The 19,677-nt window shown below is 29.9% G+C and overlaps 1 pseudogene; it reads right to left on the bottom strand.

The window, feature by feature from the left end:
• Positions 1-4,336: 4,336 nt before the first annotated feature.
• On the bottom strand, positions 4,337-10,282 carry LOC149512513 (uncharacterized; annotated as a pseudogene).
• Between the last annotated feature and the right edge of the window lie 9,395 nt (positions 10,283-19,677).

Raw genomic sequence — 19,677 nt, 5'->3', positions numbered from 1 at the left:
CCTTTAAAAAAATGTTCTTCACGTCTCAAAGCCAAAATTTTTTTCTATTATTTCTTTTCTCTTGTTTATTTTTTTCTAACATTTTATAGGTAATTATGAGAAATTTATATTTTGCATAAGGAAGATACAAGAAAAAGAAATTGGCATGATTTAGAGATCATTATTAGAGAAGGTTTAAGATGTCAAAGGATTAATGTTTCTATGGAACAAAATATTAATTTACATAAAGATCTTCGTTAGAAGTATGTATTTTATTTTTTGCCTACTTGTTGGTAAAAATATTGACTGAATGAGATAAACACGTTAACAATTTATTTCATTAGTGTATAAAGTCAAAACACAGTATGCAAAATATTGATTACATTGCATAAGTTTATGTATATACTGAAATTGATTCCATAATTAGGTTTAAGGAATTGTATTATATTTATTTGAAAAATCGATGCTTATAAAGATTAGGATGGAAAATAGCCTGAAAATATAAAAGAGAAAGACATGAATTGATTTACAACTAAAAGAATTATCACTTGTTATTGAGTAATTTATTAAATTAGGTTATAATGGAATGACCGATTATTTAATTGTCATGTATTGGTTATATATAAAACAGGTTAATTGCCCTATAGTTTCTATGAAAACAACAAAAAATGCGTAAAGGAATTTACCATAAGAATTAGATGCAAGTAGAGAATATATGCAAAAAATAAGATTTGGCTACAAGATTAGTTTTATTATTAAATCATGGCACCAAAATTAAGATAATAAGTTGAATCAAGCTATTTGTATGATTCTATCTTTTTTGATCGTTTATAGATCAAATATTAATATATATATTTAAAATTTATTATTGGTTCAAATTTTGATTAGTTTTTAATTTTCATGAAAATCGATTAAAATTAAATTGATATATGTGAATTATTATTATTATTATTATTAAGATATGTTGTTTCATGGATTAATTGGTGGATAATAAACCAAATAATAATTATTATTAGAAACATGGTAGTGTGACAAGTATTTTGCTTGCTGGGTGTATTACACTAGAAGTGATTTTACAAAAAAAAAATTTATTGTGAACAATCACAAAGTAAAAATCATAAAAAGTCATCAAAGTGTTAATAAATGGCTAGAAAAAAACATTGTTGCTTTTCGCATATGGGATATTGATTAAATGAAAAGGCAAGCCATTAAAAAAGTTGAAGCATTTTTCAGTTACTAGCATTTTGAAGGATGCTTATCAATGTCTAATTAGGCATGTTTATAAATTAGAAAAGAACATGTATATTCAATGTTCCAAAGACACCAATACATGCATGTGTCTAATTCCATTTTGTAATGGCATGGAGAACATTGGTACAGTTTGCCATATATTATGAAAATGAACTAAATGGGATGAAATTTTCTTTTTTATACATATAAAAAAGATATGGACTATGAAGATAGAATGCCATCATCTAATTAATATATTATTGGTTAAAAACAATAAATGTATTTTTACTTCTTGTACATGAAAAAATGACCTTTTGTAGGCTACTAAAATAAAATGTGAACAAGTTTCCAAGGTTTTCAATAGTTTCATGACAATGATAAGGATGTAGCTGGTTATATACCATATTAACAGATGAGCTTAGATAATAATATTAGTTTGTGAAAGTCGTAAGCTTTAAAGTTAGCCAATCAATGATTTAACCAGCGTAAATTCATCACGAATTTTTGCATAAAATATGAATAGAACTGATATTATAATTATTGTTTATTCTATTTTATAAAAATGATTCTTTGGATTCATGTTCATGACTTGCATTGATATGGTGATCTAGATATGAATATATTGATCCTAAAATTTGTGAAAGTATTTGAAATTAGAGTTAAATATACTATAGACTCTTATTATATATAGGTAATTGGTTTTATAAGTAAAGTTTGAATTTATTATATATCTGAAAATGTTTTGATTAATTAAAAGTGGTAAATAACAGAAAAATATAGGCTACACGATGGTGGAGAAATAAAGTTCTCATAAATTTTGAAATCAAGTTTAGAGATTTCAATAATCATAAACTTAGAATTGGCCATTGGTCAATTACTATATGCATTGAAAACTCATGATAACATTTGAGATAGTTGGTTTTTAGTAAAAGCCATCATTATAAATGAGATAACTTTAATAGACAAATCTACATGATTTATAGGTATGAGGTGAATTATTATGGTTGGTTTAGAATAGCCATAAGCCAAAATTGATGCCACAATCTTAATCATGTTGTGGTAATTTTTTGTTATGTATATGATGTAATTTATGGATTATACAAATGATTTATCATCCATGGTTTTATATAGTGAAAATTTCAAATATATTTACTTTAGAAGCCATAAGTGATTCAAAGATCTTGTGAATTTAAAAACTTTTATAATGGCAAAAAGAATGCTATTTGATCCATTTGGGTGATGAAAATGGTTTTGTTCATGGTAATAAAAAATTATTAATAGTGTCCATGATGAAATATATTGATATAAATATTTATGAATTGACATAAAAGTTTTTAAAGGAGACTATAGAAGCATGATTATATTTGAAATTTACTTATTGATGTAAACTCTTATATTAAGTTAAAATACAAAAGTTTTGGAACTTTTATTGAAATATTAAGATATCAGCAAGTTATCTTTTACTAAGGATGGATTTGGAGGCCTTTTACTTAAAAAAAATCCCATAAAATAGTGAAAAGATAAATGAAATGGGAACTTTATTAAGTATATATGATATCTTGATAATTAAATGAGATATTCTTTAATAAAAGAATGCATACTTGCACATGGTGGGGGTGATAAGAATAAAAAAAAAAAAAATTACCACCATAGTGTTATAAGATTTTAGTATAATTATATGAGCAAATTATACAAGCTAATAAGTTTAAACACTTATTAAAGCAAAGTCATAAAAAGGTCCTTAAAAATCTTAAAATGACTAAAATTGTTTGGTTTATTCATTGAGTTTATCCAATTGTACTTGAAGTATAATTGTATTAAAATTGTATAAAAGTATGAAAATCGAATGGTTGAAATTAATAAATATATAGTTGTGCCATAACCTAAATCATCTATTTCTTAAAATGATAAGAATAAGGCAACAATGTCTGAAGCATCTAAATGATATCCAAAATGAAAAGTTTGGACATATTAGCCTGAAGTGATTATATTAAAGATTTAATCTCAAATGGGGGCAATTACCATAAAATGAAAATTGATTTCCAAAATATTTAGTTAGTAGTACTACAAGTAGAATGGATTTAAATCCTTACTATTAGACACTAATAATATGAACCTAACTTTGAATTAGTAACCTCTAATTACAAAGTTTAATTGATAAAAGCAAGTTATTGTTATATGTCTATTAAACACTAGTAAAATCTATTTAAATTTTAAAAACTAGTGTGATCCATTGCATTGGGAGGATAAATTTTTATACTCTTAATAGAGTTTTAAATGTCTGAAGCAATGGAGACATAATGGAAACTCTACGTATATAAACATAGAAGTGGGGTCTTTCTAATAATGTTTATGAATAGGATAAGCACATGGCCATTATAGTGCTAAAAGCGGTTATAAATCTCTAACAGAAAAATAAATAAGTATTATATGTGTTATATCTTCAATTCTAACACTAGGAGTTGAGGTTTAATCTGTGGATACCATTAACTTTGTTAGAATTCTAAGATATATACGCTAATTGAATGTTTAAATTAAGAGAAACTTTCTTGTATTCATAATATTTATTTGTGTGAAAAGTAAAAATTAAGCACCAACATTCCAAACTAGTGGGAGATTACTGGTAGTTTAGAATGTTGTATATCCATATTAGATAGAAAGATTTAATTATTAATGAATAAAATTAAATTTTGTTTTTATTTTATTCTTAGTTTAAATAATTATATTTGAATAGAAACAGTTATCATATGACAAATGGTCATGACTATTTGAATATAAATAGATTATTATTGATAAAGGTTATGATTATATAGAAGGCCATAACCATTTGAATAGAAATTTATATTTGTTCATTCATTATAAATAAATCTTTTAGTATAACCATTTTCATTGCTTTTAATTAGAGAGTTTGAGGTTGAATAGAAGTTTATGTTTGTTCATTTATTATAAATAAATCTTTTAGTATAACCATTTTTATTGCTTCTAATTGGAGAGTTTGAGGCTTTTTTGTATCCTAAAGGCATAATTACCTTAAAAAAAAATTCTTTATGCCTCAAAATCAAAATTCTTTTATGTTATTTCTCTTTTCTTATTTATTTTTTCTAATATTCCCAAATTTTGTAAATTGTCATATCACTTGAAGTTTACTTGCAATGTTTTCTAGTACTTGCAACTGAACTTGTTCCCTTTCCTTGTTCTTTGTAGGGAGGTTAAGCTTCTTTCTTCCCTGCTGTATATTTTTTTGCCTTTTTCTTGGCCACCCAACTTCATTGTCAATTTTTAACCTTTTATAATCAAAAGCAGACATGGATTTTCTAGGCGAAATGGGAGGTAAAGATTTGACTTGTGAAGGACTAATTGGGGGTAACCCACCAGATTTGTCTAAACTATTTCTTTTCCTATTGGACATAATTTTTGTCCCACCAATTGTTTGATTATCGCATATTTTAGGTAAGTTTGAGGTAACATTTATTGATTTCTTCTCACTTTTTCTTTCACTCTCTTCATTCTTCACGTTGATTATGTCAAGCCAAAAAGGCTCCAATCTAATCACATCAATGGAAACAAAATCAAACAATTAAATAATCACACAAAAGATAACAATTTAACGTGGTTAGGTCCAACTGACCTACATCCACTGATGAGAAACAAGATCCACTAGTTGTAGAGAATTACAAACATACATCAAATTAATCTCGCTAAAAAATTAATGCCTATAGGCCTTCTCAATCTCTTATAGTCCTATTGAGTATTCTTAATCCAAACAAACACAAATCTATATACACTCATGCACCCATATCTATACATGGACCCTCATAGTCTTTTTTAGTCCACTTATAAACATTCACACCATTATACCTATTTAGACCATCTCATTCTCCTCTAATCCACTAAATCATACACATCTATAGGGACGTTAAATCTTCAATAGTCCTATGGGGTGTCTATCCCATAAAATTTTATAACTCTCTTATATCTTTTTCTTATACTTAACCTTGTAAAGACTTTACCTATTTATAAGCATACAAATTTATCTATTAAGAACCCCTTTTCCTTTTAAAATTCTTCTTTTGTAAGTTAAACTTGCCTTTTAAGAATCTCTTTTCTCTTAGAATTCTTCTTTTGCAAGTTTTCTTGTTCATCAAGCAAATCTAACCAATCTCAAACAACTTTGTTATGGGATTTGAGTCTTTATTCCTAACAATCTCTACCTTGATTCAAATTCTATCAAACATTTATCTTCATATTAGATATGCTTGGCTTAACCTGCAATGAAAGTCTTGCAATCATCTTCTCGTGTGTCTTTTCATGCTTCACATAAATTGATCTATTAAAGTTTAAACTCGAACTCTTCTCTTGAATCGAGCTTTTCTGGGCTTGCCTCTTCTTCTCATGGCTCGAACAATTAGTTTTTCCCAGATTTTGAATCTTTAGCTCTGATACCATTTGTTAAAGATCACCATAGCTCTAATACCACTTGTTAAAGATCACCATAGCTCTAATACCACTTGTTAGGCCAAAGCTCTAATCTAATTCATGTCAGCGGAAGCATAATCAAAGAATAAATCAAACACACAAGAGATAATAATTTAATGTGGTTCGATCCAACGAACCTACATCCACGATAAGAAACAAGATCCATTAGTTGTAAAGAATTACAAACATACATCAAATTAATCTCACTTAAAAATTAATACCCATAGGTCATTTCAATCTCCTATAGTCCTATGGAGTATTCTCAATTCAAACAAATGCAAACCCATAAACATTCATGCACCCATATCTATATGTGGACCCTCTCAGTCTTTTCTATTCCACTCACAAATATTCACACCACTATACCTATTTGGACCATCTCATTCCTAGAGTCCACTCAAACATACACACCATAAAATCCTATAACTTTCTTACATATTTTCTTCATGCCTAACCCTGTAAAAACTTTACCTATTTATAACCATACAAATTTATCTATTAAGAATCCTTTTCCTTTTAGAAGTCTTCTTTTACAAGTTAAACTTGTCTTTTAAGAATCCCTTTTCCTTTAGAATTCTTTTTCTGCAAGTCTTCTTATCCATCAAGTATTATCTAATCAATCTCAAACAAATCTGTTATGAGATTTAAGTTATTATTTCTAATTGATTCATCATTAATGACATGAACATCGAGAACATGATAATCAATACCAGAATCTAAACTATATAAATCTTCTCCATGATTCTCCATTTTTTCATTATTATATGGGAAATAATCTTAGCCTCAGTTGTCTTTTGTGCCAAACATTGGTCTAGACTGCTTTCACCGCCTTGCTTCTCTTCTTGTACCGTAGGGTAAATGGCTTTCTCAAGTAAATCAGATCCCCGAGGAGTAGATGATTGATGCGAGTGTACATGTCTTCCTTGATTGAGATTCTTGTTCTTGGATGCCATTCCCTTCTTAAATTTTTGATTAATCTCATCATTACTTCTAGACAGATGGGCATGATTTTTTTTTATCAATACTAGAATTTAAAAAGCCAGCATCTTCATTGAGTTCTGGGATTGGTAATTCTTCCCCAAAACCAAGAGTATGATTTGGTGACCTGATGGATGTGATCTCATTCTCAAAAAAATCAATGTTAATTTTTGTCTTTTCCTTCTCTCCAAAAAGAGTCACTGATCTGCTGCAACATTAGCACTGGCTCCTCATTTGAAGTCCTTTGTTCCTGTGTGAATGCCATAAAATACATATCGGTATCCAATTACTCTTTTTTGAAAAACGTTCGTTTGTAAGCTTCAACTTCCTTCCCCGTGAACTGCTTTTCCCTTAATAAGATCTCTTTGAGAATGTTCATTTCTTCAGCATCATATGCAGATTTTTCCTCTATCTTCCTCTGGTATTGCCTAGCTTCCATCTCAATAGTCGCCTTCTCTTGCAGATGCAGTGTCATTGCCATAGCCTCATCTGCAGTGGTAGCAGCAGCACTTCTTTCCTTCTCAACATCAAGGTACAGAGTAGTACAAGCAGCATGCTGTTCGTCGAGAGCTTGTTCTAAGAATCTAATTGCATTTGTGTCATAGCCATCAAAATCCTGATCTGGTATCAAGCCAGTGCTAGTTCCTTCTCTATGGGTTTATTCTCAGCAAAATGGCCATCATCCATTTCAAAACCCTGAGAACCTCGCTTAGGCAATCCTATCTTTTTTGAAGTTTTCCTGCCATCTAAAATTACAGAACCATGCACATTCGATGTGGCATTAGCACGTGAAGTGAAAATACAAGTTAAAAAACACAAGCATCTATTATTTGCGTTCCCTTTTACGTTCAAATCATTGTGGAGAATTTGCAAAACATTTCCTGAAAGAAAAAATACCTTTTACTTAGATCGTAGAGGAGGACTCTATTGCATCAACAACAATCTGCCACTTAAGAAGTAGCAAGACTAAAACCTCAGTAGCTTTATTTAGTTGTGACTTAAACCTTGTTGCACATACATATGGATTTGCCATATGCACACACACAAAACACATTTATTTAAACCAGCACCACTCCATCAGATTGTATTTAAAAAGTTCTGAGAATCTAATAATTCTTAATTATCTTAGGCAAATCCTCAACATGGACACTGAAATATAAGTAACCCCATTGATGCACTTATTTACACGCTTTGCTAGTGAAACAGTTATTATGAAATAGATACCAAAATATTAAATGAGTGCATGTGACAATGATCTTCATTTATATAGTAAGGTAAATTATTTTCCTAATAATGCAATCCTATGCTAATTGTTGACATTTCATATCATCCAAACGATGCTTAAAATGAAATTCCAACATAATCAAAACAAAGTTAAAAAAAAAAATGAAATTCTACTAAAACAGATAAAAGTAAACTTTTATAAAAGATCATCACGTTCAGAATTAACAGATGCCGTGCTATCTTCAGCAACATCATTCCCAAGTTTACCAACAGTAGCAGATGGATTCAAACCAGTTGGGTTAGTAATCGAGACCAAAGGATCATAGGAAAGAGAGAAAAGCATTCCATGATGACCACCAGCATCTCTCTTACACCGTCTAAGATCAACTCTAGGCCTCTGACTCCTAAACCCCTGCCCTTAGGAATTGGCCCAAAGCTTCCTTTTTTAACTCCAACAAAATTCTTCTTCTTATTCCATGAACTAGAAGATGCTTTCCCTTCCATTTCAACTTTCCCATGCCAACAGCTCATCACCTTCTTCATCTTCATCATCTAAAAGATGTTCCAGATTGAATCAAACGGATGCTTTTTCTTAACAGAAGATTAAACAAAGCAGATTGTAAGAGATGGGTCTTTAAGTAACATGGCTTGGAAATAATTATTCTTATCTGGGTAGCCAAACAATCAATTACGAGGACAAGGTGAGGACAGTCCAAATAAACCCAGAAATTTTGAAGCCAAATAAGCAGCCGCCTATCCACAAACCAATAAATAAGTATGGACAGATCAAGAAAAGCACCTATTAGGCCAGTGAATGTCCATGAATTTATCACATTTTACGCCATTGAAAAAAGACGGATTCTAATTGAAAAGTTCCAAGATTTCGATTATAAAAGAGAGAGTTTCAATCAGGGTAACTTGCCCCAAGTTTTTTTTTATTGGCTCGGTGATTTGTCGACCGAAAACTCACCAGAGTTTGGTGCTGGCGTCCTGAGTCGGTGAAGGTTCGAGTAAGAATGGAGAGAGAGTGTTTATTTTGTGAAGTTTATTTTTGATTCGATTTTATTAATGTTACCGTTTAAGATTTTTAAAGTTTGGTTACGTTTCGAAGATGGATTCCACGGCGTCGTTTTTCTTTGTCACTCAATTAAAGTGTTGCTAAATATATCTCAACCTTTCCTCTTTGCAGCTTAACTTTTTTTTTTTTTTAATTTTTTTAAAATAAAATTATTTAATTATTTTTTCTACTTCCTTACAAATTTTCAAAAATATAATTTCAAAAAATTATAAAATTTTTCAATAATAAATATTTGAAAAATTATATAACTTTTTAAATGATTTTTTAAAAATTTATCTTAAAAAAATTATATGACTTTTTAAAAATAAGTTTTTGAAAAATCGTAAAATTTTAAAAAATAATTAAATAATTTTATTATAAAAAATATAGTAAAATTAAGATTTTAAAGAAATAAATAAAAGTACATTTAGCACCACTCTTAATGAAAACAACCAAAATCAACTGCTCAAAAAAAATGCATTTAAAATTGTATTTTAATTCACGAATAATTATAAAATAATAATTTTTAATAAATTTAAAATTTAAATTTAAATATAAGCATTTATGATCTTTTCTTTTAAGGTTACTTGCTTAATAAAAACAAAAAAAAAAATGATGACAAAGTGCAATGCACTATTTCCATGATTGTTCACTTGCTAGGGGCTGATTGTACTCTTATTTTTGGGGTTCTCTTGGCATTTGTTGATGGAATCAATAACCATAAAGAAAAGTCAATTACTATTACTCTAATTAATCTTTGATTAAAGCATTCAGAAGAGCATAGTTATATATATATATATAATTAAAGTTGTTAGAATTTAAATTTTGATGACTAAAATTTAAAATTCAGTATTTTATTAACATATTACACAATTGTTATCAATTATATTGTTTTAGCCAACAGTTGAAATCACTTGCACATGCCTCATGTATCTGGTAAAAACTATAAATTTATCAACATTACTACAAATCTATACTCATTCTTTATTGATTGCATACTTTACCATCTTGGAGATTAGCAGCTGCATGCCTACTTTAAGCATCATTATGCAGTGAGTGAAGTATTACTTGAATACCATGTTGCGGCTGAAGGGTGAGAAGAATTACTAGTGATTGGATATAGGCAGAGGAGAGGGTAACGGCATGGCGTTGTAGAATCATCGAAAGAGCAGTCTTTGTTTCTGTGGTTGTAAAGGTCATACCAACACAAGATCGAGATCCCAATCCAAAAGGAAAATATACAACAACAGCAGCATTGTATTTGGTAGCTATGGCAATCCCTTCTACGAATCTCTGGTTTAAAAATGTGGTCATCATCTGCCCATAATTGAGGGTCATGGTGAAATGCAATGTTTACGATCACAAGCTCCATATTAGCATGTAAGAGTAGATTTCCCAATTGAACTTCTCTTCCGACTTTTCCCTTCAGGCCATTTGGAGGACCATACAATCTTAGAGTTTCAATAATAATAATGGTGATCTATTCATAGAACATGAATATATTATATTACATCATAGAATTTAATATACTAAACACTTAGTACTACACACTATATATATTGAAAGGGCTAAAATCACAAATGATCACTTAATTATAATAAAATTTTTAATGTGATATCTTAACTTTAAAAATTTTTAATATGATATCTAAATTATAAATTTATTAATTAATATGGTACTTATACTTAACATCGTTAATTTCGAATAATGATATGTGTTGAGTATTTCGTTAGTTAATAAATTCATATTTTTGATAACACATTAGAGAATTTTAAAGTTCAGGTATCTTATTGAATACATTATTATAGTTCAAGGACTATTTGGATATTATTTCAAATCAAAATGGTTCAAAAGTTTGCTTACAGTTTTAAGTTTTGCAATGCCTTAAAAATGTGAATTTTAGTTACCAAATATCTCAATCACCTTTCTTCTTGTTTTTGCTTGCCAATCTCTATGGATTGCTAAAAGCAAAACTGTTTAGGCGAGCAAGGAATTAACCATTTCCTGTCCACCAAAGTAGAATGTTTTGCACTCATCTACCAAATCATCCAATGAAATCATGTTTTCCTCATTCAGATCTTGTCAAGCAGTTACAAGAAACCCTAAAAAATCACTGTCAAAGTTGTCAGCTTCTCCACTGACAACTTTGTTTTCTCTTTTCTTAACAATTCCATCACAGAATCTTGTATTCCTTTCGTAAATTCTTTCGATTCTACAACATTAGCATTTTTCCAGAACTTGCTACCAAAAAAAACCAAGTGATCAGCTGTATATATATATATATATATATATATATATATATATATATATATATATATATATATATATATATGGAGAAAAACTTGTGATTAGTTAAGCTTAAAGGAACATACTCAATGATAGGAATCCTAGCCTTAAATATTTCAACTCACAATTATTGACAATTGCTTCAACATGTCAAAAATCTTATCCATTTTTGAGTAACTGCTAACAAAAGTAGTTTTCAATATCACTTTTGAAGTTAGTAATCTAAATTCTCGGAACACTTCAATCTCTTTGCCTTTTTGCCTTCCTGCCCTTTCCACATTTCTAACATTGCTTTAATGCCAGCAATTATTGCTGGAGTCATGTTTTGCCAAAATCGTCCTCCAATGTGTATGCAACAATATAAGATTTAGCCAACAATAGTGTTATCTATTGCTAGTATTAGAATATGTTGTCAATAGTTGTACATTTAGTTATGTGTAAATATATTTGTACTCTCTTATGATATAAAAATTCATGTCATAACCCTAATTGGGAAAGGGTGGAATATTTATTCTTTGCAGATTTATTTCATGGTATTAGAGCAGCGGCTTTTCCTCTTTCCTCATCTTCAATTCTGATCCAAATATTTGTCTTCTTCTCGGATCTAAAAACAATTACTTTTTATTATTCTACTCCAACAACTTTTTTTATAAAAAATTATTGCTTAAACCTTTTAATGGCTTTCAACAACCAATCATCTTTCATATCATCTTTTTCTTTCACCAATATTTCAAGCCTTGTCCCTATTGTAGACACCCCAATCTGTCTAAGGGTCTACATTTGATTTTTGTAAAAAAAAAAAATTAAAAAATTAAAAAAATGATAAGGCTGGAAAAAACAAAAAAATAGGAAGAGTTTAAGTGGTATTGAAATTAGGAGTTTAGGTGGGATTAAAAGTTGGAATTAAAACTTAGAAAGGACTAAAAATCCTTTTTAGTTTAGGGTTCTCAGATTATAGTCTATAAATACACAGACAGACAGCATAAAAAGGATCAAACAAGAAAAACAAAAAGCAGAAGCAGGGGAAAAGTGCTAGAAAAGCTACGGCAATCTTAAAAAGTTTAGGAAATTTTCTAAAAATTTTGGGCAATTTTTTTTTGAAAAATTTTTGAAAATTTTTTAAAAAAATTCTAGATTTTGACGAATTTTTCAACGTGGTTTCCCAATTTCTTGTAGCTTTTCCTAGTGTTCGGTAAATATTCAATCGGATTCTAGATTTTTATAGAGAGAAAGAGAGAAAAGAGGAAAAGAAAGAGAGAAGGAAGGGAGAAATCTAAAGAAAAATGAAAATTTTTGCCTTTTATACTACCGTAAAATGACCTCGTTTTGGTGTTAGGAGACCCCCAGGATCCGCACATTTTTACTTAGGTTAACCCGACCTGAGTGTCAACCCATTTGACCGACTTGCATTTCAGCCACCCTCTCAACCGAGCCAAGCCAAGCCACTTTCCTTGAGTCGTGCCTATGAGCCACTTTTTGTGCCTTAAGTCGAGCTAGATTCCAGCCGCAAGTCGAACCGTTTTTGGTATTTTTATTTATTTATTTATTTTATGTGTTTATTTATTTATTTATCTTTTTTAATATTTTTGAATGATTTAATTTAACAAAAAAATAAATTTTGGGAATAAATATTAATTATCTAATGATGGAATTTATAAAAATTTCAAATTGTAAATTTTTATAAAATTCCTAGGTGAAAAATTTTATCCAAATTTGTACCAAATTGTGAAATAATTTAGATAAAGTTTCAATAACAATAATTAATGTTTTATTTTCAAAAAAAAAATAAAAAAAAGAAAAACAAAAAATATAAAAATATAAAAATTTTGGAATTAAATACAAATTACCCAAGGATTAGATTCTTAGAAATTTCAAATGGTAAATTCCTAAGAAATCTGTAGGTAAGAAATTTCCTCTAAATTTGGCTTAAATGGTGGAATAATTTAGATGAAATTTCAATACAAATAATTGTATTCTTTTCCAAATAAAATTTTGGTTGAAAATATGTGATAATTACCCAAGGATGAGATTCTTAAAAATTTCAAATGGTAAATTTCTAATAAATCTGTAGGTAAGAAATTTTCTCTAAATTTGTCACAAATGGTGGAATAATTTAGATGAAATTTCAATAAAAATAATTGTCATATTATTTTCTTTCCAAGAAAAAAGAGAATTTCTAAATATGCCTAAATGGTAAAAAATTTAAAAATTTTGAAAAAAGAAAATATTTCTAAATTGACCTAAATGGTGAAAAATTTAAAGATAAAAAATAATAAAAAAAGAATTTCTAAATAGGCCCAAATGGTAGAAAATTTAAAAATTCAAAAAAATAAAATATTTCTAAATTGACCCAAGTGGTGGAAAATTTAAAAATTTAAAAAGAGAAAATATTTTTAATTTGGCTAGAATGGTGGAATAATAAGATATATTTTCAACAAAAAATAATAATAATAATATATAAATTTTTTCTACGATGAAGCCTCTTGAAGAAATAAAATGAGATTCTTGAATACTCTTGAGGTGAGAAAATATTTTTAAGAATTTTACCATATTGATTGAAAAATCTTATGAATTATTTCCAATATTCACACATAAAAATTTTAAAACAATTATAATCAAGATCTTATGATAAATTTAAAATAATATGATACTATTATTTGGATGGGCATGTGGGGGTGCTATAACCTTTCTCACATGTAACCAAACTTTCGAATCCTGTTATGGTTTATAAACCCAAGCCTATTCTTTTAGGGACCCTTAGTCAAGTTTAAGAGCTCATTAAAGGGATAGATTCTTTAGGTGGCCAATCACACCAAGATAAAAAGATTGGTGGTGACTCCATCCATTTCATTAAGTCTAGCTATAGATTTACGGATCTATTTGTTATGACACTTTTGCGACTCCATTAGGGATGCTAGAGAGTCAAGCTATAATTTTTGAATTTATCCTATCATTTGGTCTAATGGTTTTAATGATTTATGTTATTTGTTTACTAACATTTTTTTGTTTTGTCTTGTCTTTTATTTTTAGGGTATGATAATTATGTGTTCCTTCACACACACTATCACCTGTACATGTATTACGTGAGCTCTATACTCAAGCTCTATCCTTTATAGGAGGGAGTAAAGCACCTACGCTCTAGTGAGATGATAATCTTTGCAATGGCTAATGAAAGACTCCCATTCAAATTGAATCCCTTCTATTGGTAGCCTGTGATAGGTGAGGATTGGACTGCCTTACTAGTTTCTGATGGACAATGATGTAAGGAATAATTTAGAAACCTTTAGTGGTCAAAGTCACCTAACTCTGCATATAATCAACACCTAAGAGGACCAGTCCTAAGATAGAGCCTTTCTTATCCAGTGATAGATGTAACTCGAAGTTAGGACATAAGAAGGAATAATTTGTGACTTCCTAACCATTTTGATTGTCTGACTTTGTGCATCATTTTCATTGTCATATGTAATATTGTGCATCTACATCACTTTCATTTTCTCCATGAAACTAACCATGTTGTTTGTCTAATTTTGTGCATCTGCATCATTTCATTTTATACATCATTTCATTCTATGCATCATTTTCATGATCATATTTTAACATTATCATTTGCATCATTTTCATATTAGATTTCATCCATGAAAATCCACATTCCATTCATGCGTCAACATACTAAACATAAAGCATAGCCTCTTATTTTTTATCATAATTGTGGTATCAAGGTTCAAGGATAGCTTCATCAACTAGGAATCCTATATAATCAACTCACCAATACAATACAAAAGCTCAAGCCAGACAAATGGAATAAGAAAATTTCAATTATCTCGAGAGGATAGAAAAAGCTCAATAGAAGTTAGAACGGGAGTTGAATAGGATTTTGGAGGCTTTGATCAAATTAAACAAGGGGAAAGGTATAGAAAAAAGTACTAGTCAACAAGACCATCCAGCACAAGAGGAGGATAACCCACTCTACCCTCTTGGTTTTGGGCTACCTTAAGCTCAGTCCACACAAGGTCCACTATCATAGCAGTTCACTTATCTTGTAGGGCACACATACCCTAGAATGCCATCAGCTTCAAACCCTAGATAATATCAAAGTTATATAAATTCTATCTTTACAAAAAAGGCAGTAGAACTAGTTCAGGTCCCTGATTTGGACGATCCAAAGGAGAACAAAAAGTTAAAATCAAAAGGGGACGAGTCACTGAGGGACTCAAAAGCTAACCAAAAGATTAGTATGTTGGAAGAGAGGCTGCGAGTAGTGGAAAAATTTGGTTTTTATGGTTCTATGGATGCTGTTGGGCTCTGTTTAGTCCCAAATGTGGTTATTCCTCTGAAGTTCAAGGTGCCAGAGTTTGAGAAGTATGATGGTATAAAGTGTTCGAAGACCCACATTACTATATACTGTAAAAAAAGGTAGCCTATGCTAATAATGAAAAACTATTGATACATGTATTTCAAGATAGCCTTACAGGCTCTGTTGCTAGGGGATATGTCCAGTTGGATAGGACCCGTATTCACTTTGGAGTGATATGGCTCATGATTTTATCAATTAGTATGGACATATCATATACTTAGCCCCTGATCGTTTGTCTTTGTAGAACATGAAGAAATAGGCAAATGAATCATTCAAGGAATATGCCCAGAGGTGGAGGGACATAGCTTCTTAGGTGCAACCTCCCCTGATTGAGAAAGAAACCATAGTATTGTTTGTCAACACCCTAAAATCTCTTTATTATGAAAAGATGATAGGGAATGCAACAAAATATTTCACCGACATGGTGATCTCATGCGAAATCATTGAGAATGCCACTAAAAATTGTAAGTTGAAAGAAAGAGAAATCAAGAAGGCGTCAGAGAAAAAAATGATCAAAGCTCAAGCCATGAGATTTGGCAGATAGTTCAAGGATTATCAACTTTATCCACTACAAAGTTACTCTCCATACTATCCTGCTATGAATAATACCTTATCCTACCTATAGCAACCCATATCGCAACCATCTTACTTATCCATATACCTACTTATCTTTAGCCCCCAAGCTTCCACATATAGCCTTAACATTCAACCACCCGCAAGACTTTAAATTTGTCATGTTAGCATAGCAAGTGGTTCACGAGAGCTACAAGCTACCAAAAAAAACTCATATTTGATCCAATCCCTATGACTTATATAAAATTATACTGAGAGCTTTGCAATAATCACTTGATTACCCCCAGTCGAGTAGAGCCATTCAAGCCACCTTATCTCAAGTGGTATGATCCTACAGTCCATTATGAAATTGCTAGCCATTCTACTGAAAATTACATTGCTTAAAGCATAAGGTGTAACGGTTGATCAAGGATGAAATGATAAATTTTGATCAAGGAGGAACAACAACACCTAATGTTAGTGGCAATCTACTGCCTAATCACAATGTCAATGCTCTAAGTGAGAATCAAGAACATATTGATCCGAAAAAGCTTGGAGAGTTACAGTAAATTAAGAGGCAAGATGTCAATAAAGATCCTTCACCTGATTGCATAGGGGCATAATTTTGAAGAATGAAGATAAAGCTGGTTGAAAGTTTTTTTATCATTTTAAGATTTCTTTTAGAGTAATGTTAGGATTTCTTTTAGGCAATAGGATTTCATTTGTTATCATTTTAATAAAAGGTAAGTTAATGCATTTCATTACATTTTCTTTTTCATTCAACCACTATTCCATTCTTTGTCACCTTTCATAACTTTTCATTCCCATTCTTAAATTCAGATGATGAATGTTTAGATAGTGATAATGATAATTTTGGGATTTAATTTTGAGAACTCATTTACATTGATTTGAGGAGATTATTTGAGCAAAAAAAAGCTAGCTACTAGCAGATATGGAATAGATATGTCTTGAAAATATACAAAAAATTTTTGTTCAATAGATGATGTTCAAGGTAAGCATTCACATTTGAGACGAAAAATGTCCATTTTTCTTTTGCCATTTGAAAAACCATTCATTGCTACCCTTTTAAACCTATTATGATTTTTTTTTTAAAGAATCCTGACTAAAGATCACCCTCCACACTGAGGGGTATTTTTTTTTTGAAAAAATAAAAAAGACAGAAAATATCGTAAAAGGTCTCAAAAAGAGAAAAAAAAGCAAAATGAAAGCAAGATAGAAAAGAAAAATATCACAAACAAGTTGTGGCAAAGTAATGAGATGAAAAAAGTAAGGAAATGATATGGAATGGGGTAAAATGCCAAGTTGTTTCAAACGATGAGAAATGATCATTTGGTTTTGAACCCTTTAAACACATATTTTGAGCTTATTTTACCCATTTTTTTCATAACTCCTCACCATGGCCTACATTACAACCTTTAAAAGTTCATTTGGATCAAGTGCAAATGCTCGAATTGAACGATTATATGTTGGACTAAGGCATGCTCATAATGGAACAATGGAATCATGTTACTTTGCTTTAGAGATTAAGTGTGAAAGATACCACTAATGGATGGGAAAAGATGAAAAAGAAGAAAAATGAAAAAGAAATAAAAGAAATAAAAGATGAAAAAAAAGAAATAAAAAGAAAAAAAGAAATAAAAAAATGAAATAATGAAAATGAGAGAAAAAAAAAAGACTCAAATTGAAAACTCGAAAGGGCGATTTGTATAGAAAAATCTTTGAGCTGAGAGTTAGACAAACATATCACATGAAAAAGGTTAAAGACATCTGAAGATCCATCAAAACTGGGGCAAAGTTCAATGAGCTCAATATGATTTTGAAATGTCAATAGAATGAGTTTTTGAAAAATTTTGGATTAAAGTTAAGAATTGTCTAAATGTTCATTGTTTGGATGTCATCACACCATTCAATACCATCCCAATTGACATGCTTCAAATTTGTTTCTTTGTCTATTTGTTTTTATACCAGACTCACTTCTCATTGATCACCTTTCATCTAATTCACCTTGTGTTCTTATTGTTGCATCCCTAAAATGAATTGAAAAAATGTCTGATTGCATTATAATTGTCAAAAACTGAAATGATGATGGATGAATGACAATGTGCATAAAAGATTCTTACATTCCTTTGAAAAGAAATCTAGGATGATAGGGAGCAAAAAAAAAAGAGTGTAAAAACTGGAAAAGATGATTCAAAAAGACACATGATGTGACCAAGTAATGATTATGGGAGAGGTGATCAAATGATGAGAATCAGTGGATAAAATTTATTTTGGAATGGCTAGTGTTGAGAAGCCCGTCAATGGTGATTAAGTGATGAACATAATGTGAATCAATTTATTCTAAAATGGCTAGTGCTAAGAAGCTTGTGAATTATGGTGAAAATAAGATGGGTCAATAGATGAACTTTATGCTAAAATTGCTAGTACTGAGGGGCATGTGAGTTTTGATTAAATGATATAGGGCAATGGACAAAACTTGTTCTGGAATTGTTAATCCTGAAAAGCCTATGAATGGTGATCAAGTGATGAAAATAATGATGATCAGTTGATGAAACTTGTTCCAAAGTATTGAGAAGCTAAACAAGGAGAAAATGTGAGATAGTGGAGTCTTGAGGACCATATTATCACATTTTGATTAGAATTTCATGACATTGATATCTGCATTACATGTATTATGTTGGCATTTTTTTTTGGAGAATGCTTAAAACTTTAGTTTGGATATGCATTTCCATTATGCAGTAAACATTTGAATCATGGTTAAGAATATGGCATTGTGAGAATCTAAATTGTTGCATTTGCATCATTGAGAAAACATTTGCATTATTGATCATGACATTCATTGTATGCACAATTTGAAGTCACTTGAAAAAGAAATTGGAAATCTTTTGATGAGAATTTTTGAGTTCTCAAATGAGAATCTCTAAATTTCAAATGAGAATTTTAAGGTATGAAACCCAAAATTTATCGAATGTGAATCTTTGAACTCAAATGAGAATCTTTAAGGTGTGAAACCCAAAATTGGTCGAATGTGAATCTTCGAACTCAAATGAGAATCTTTGAATTTCAAATAAAAAACTTTGAAGTGTGAAACCCAAAATTTGTTGAATGTGGATATTTGAAACTCAAATGAGAATTTTTGAATTTTAAGTGAGAATCTTTGAGGTATTAAAACCCTAAAATTTGTCAAATGTGAGCCTTTGGACTCGAATGAGAAGCTTTGAACTTGTGAATGTGAATCTTCAAAATTCAAATGAGAATCGTTAAATGTTGGATGCGAATCTTGCAATTTGCAAATGCAAATCTTAAGATCTTGCAAATTTGAATCCTTATGAAATTGAAATTTTGAGAATCAAATTTCAGTGAATTCTTATGAAGTTGAAAGGTTCTTGTGAATCTGAACCTTTAATTTTTTAACTCAAATTATGAATCTTTGAGTTTCCATTACAAATTTCATCAGATCTGATCTACAACTCCATTGGACATGATTGTCAATGAGCATTTTATTTTTTCAAAGTTGTGG

The sequence above is a fragment of the Durio zibethinus genome, chromosome 22, assembly GCF_047325235.1.
Source record: "Durio zibethinus cultivar Kanyao isolate XHJ-2024 chromosome 22, ASM4732523v1, whole genome shotgun sequence".
NCBI lineage: Eukaryota > Viridiplantae > Streptophyta > Magnoliopsida > Malvales > Malvaceae > Durio > Durio zibethinus.
This window is presented reverse-complemented; position numbering and strand designations above follow the sequence as displayed.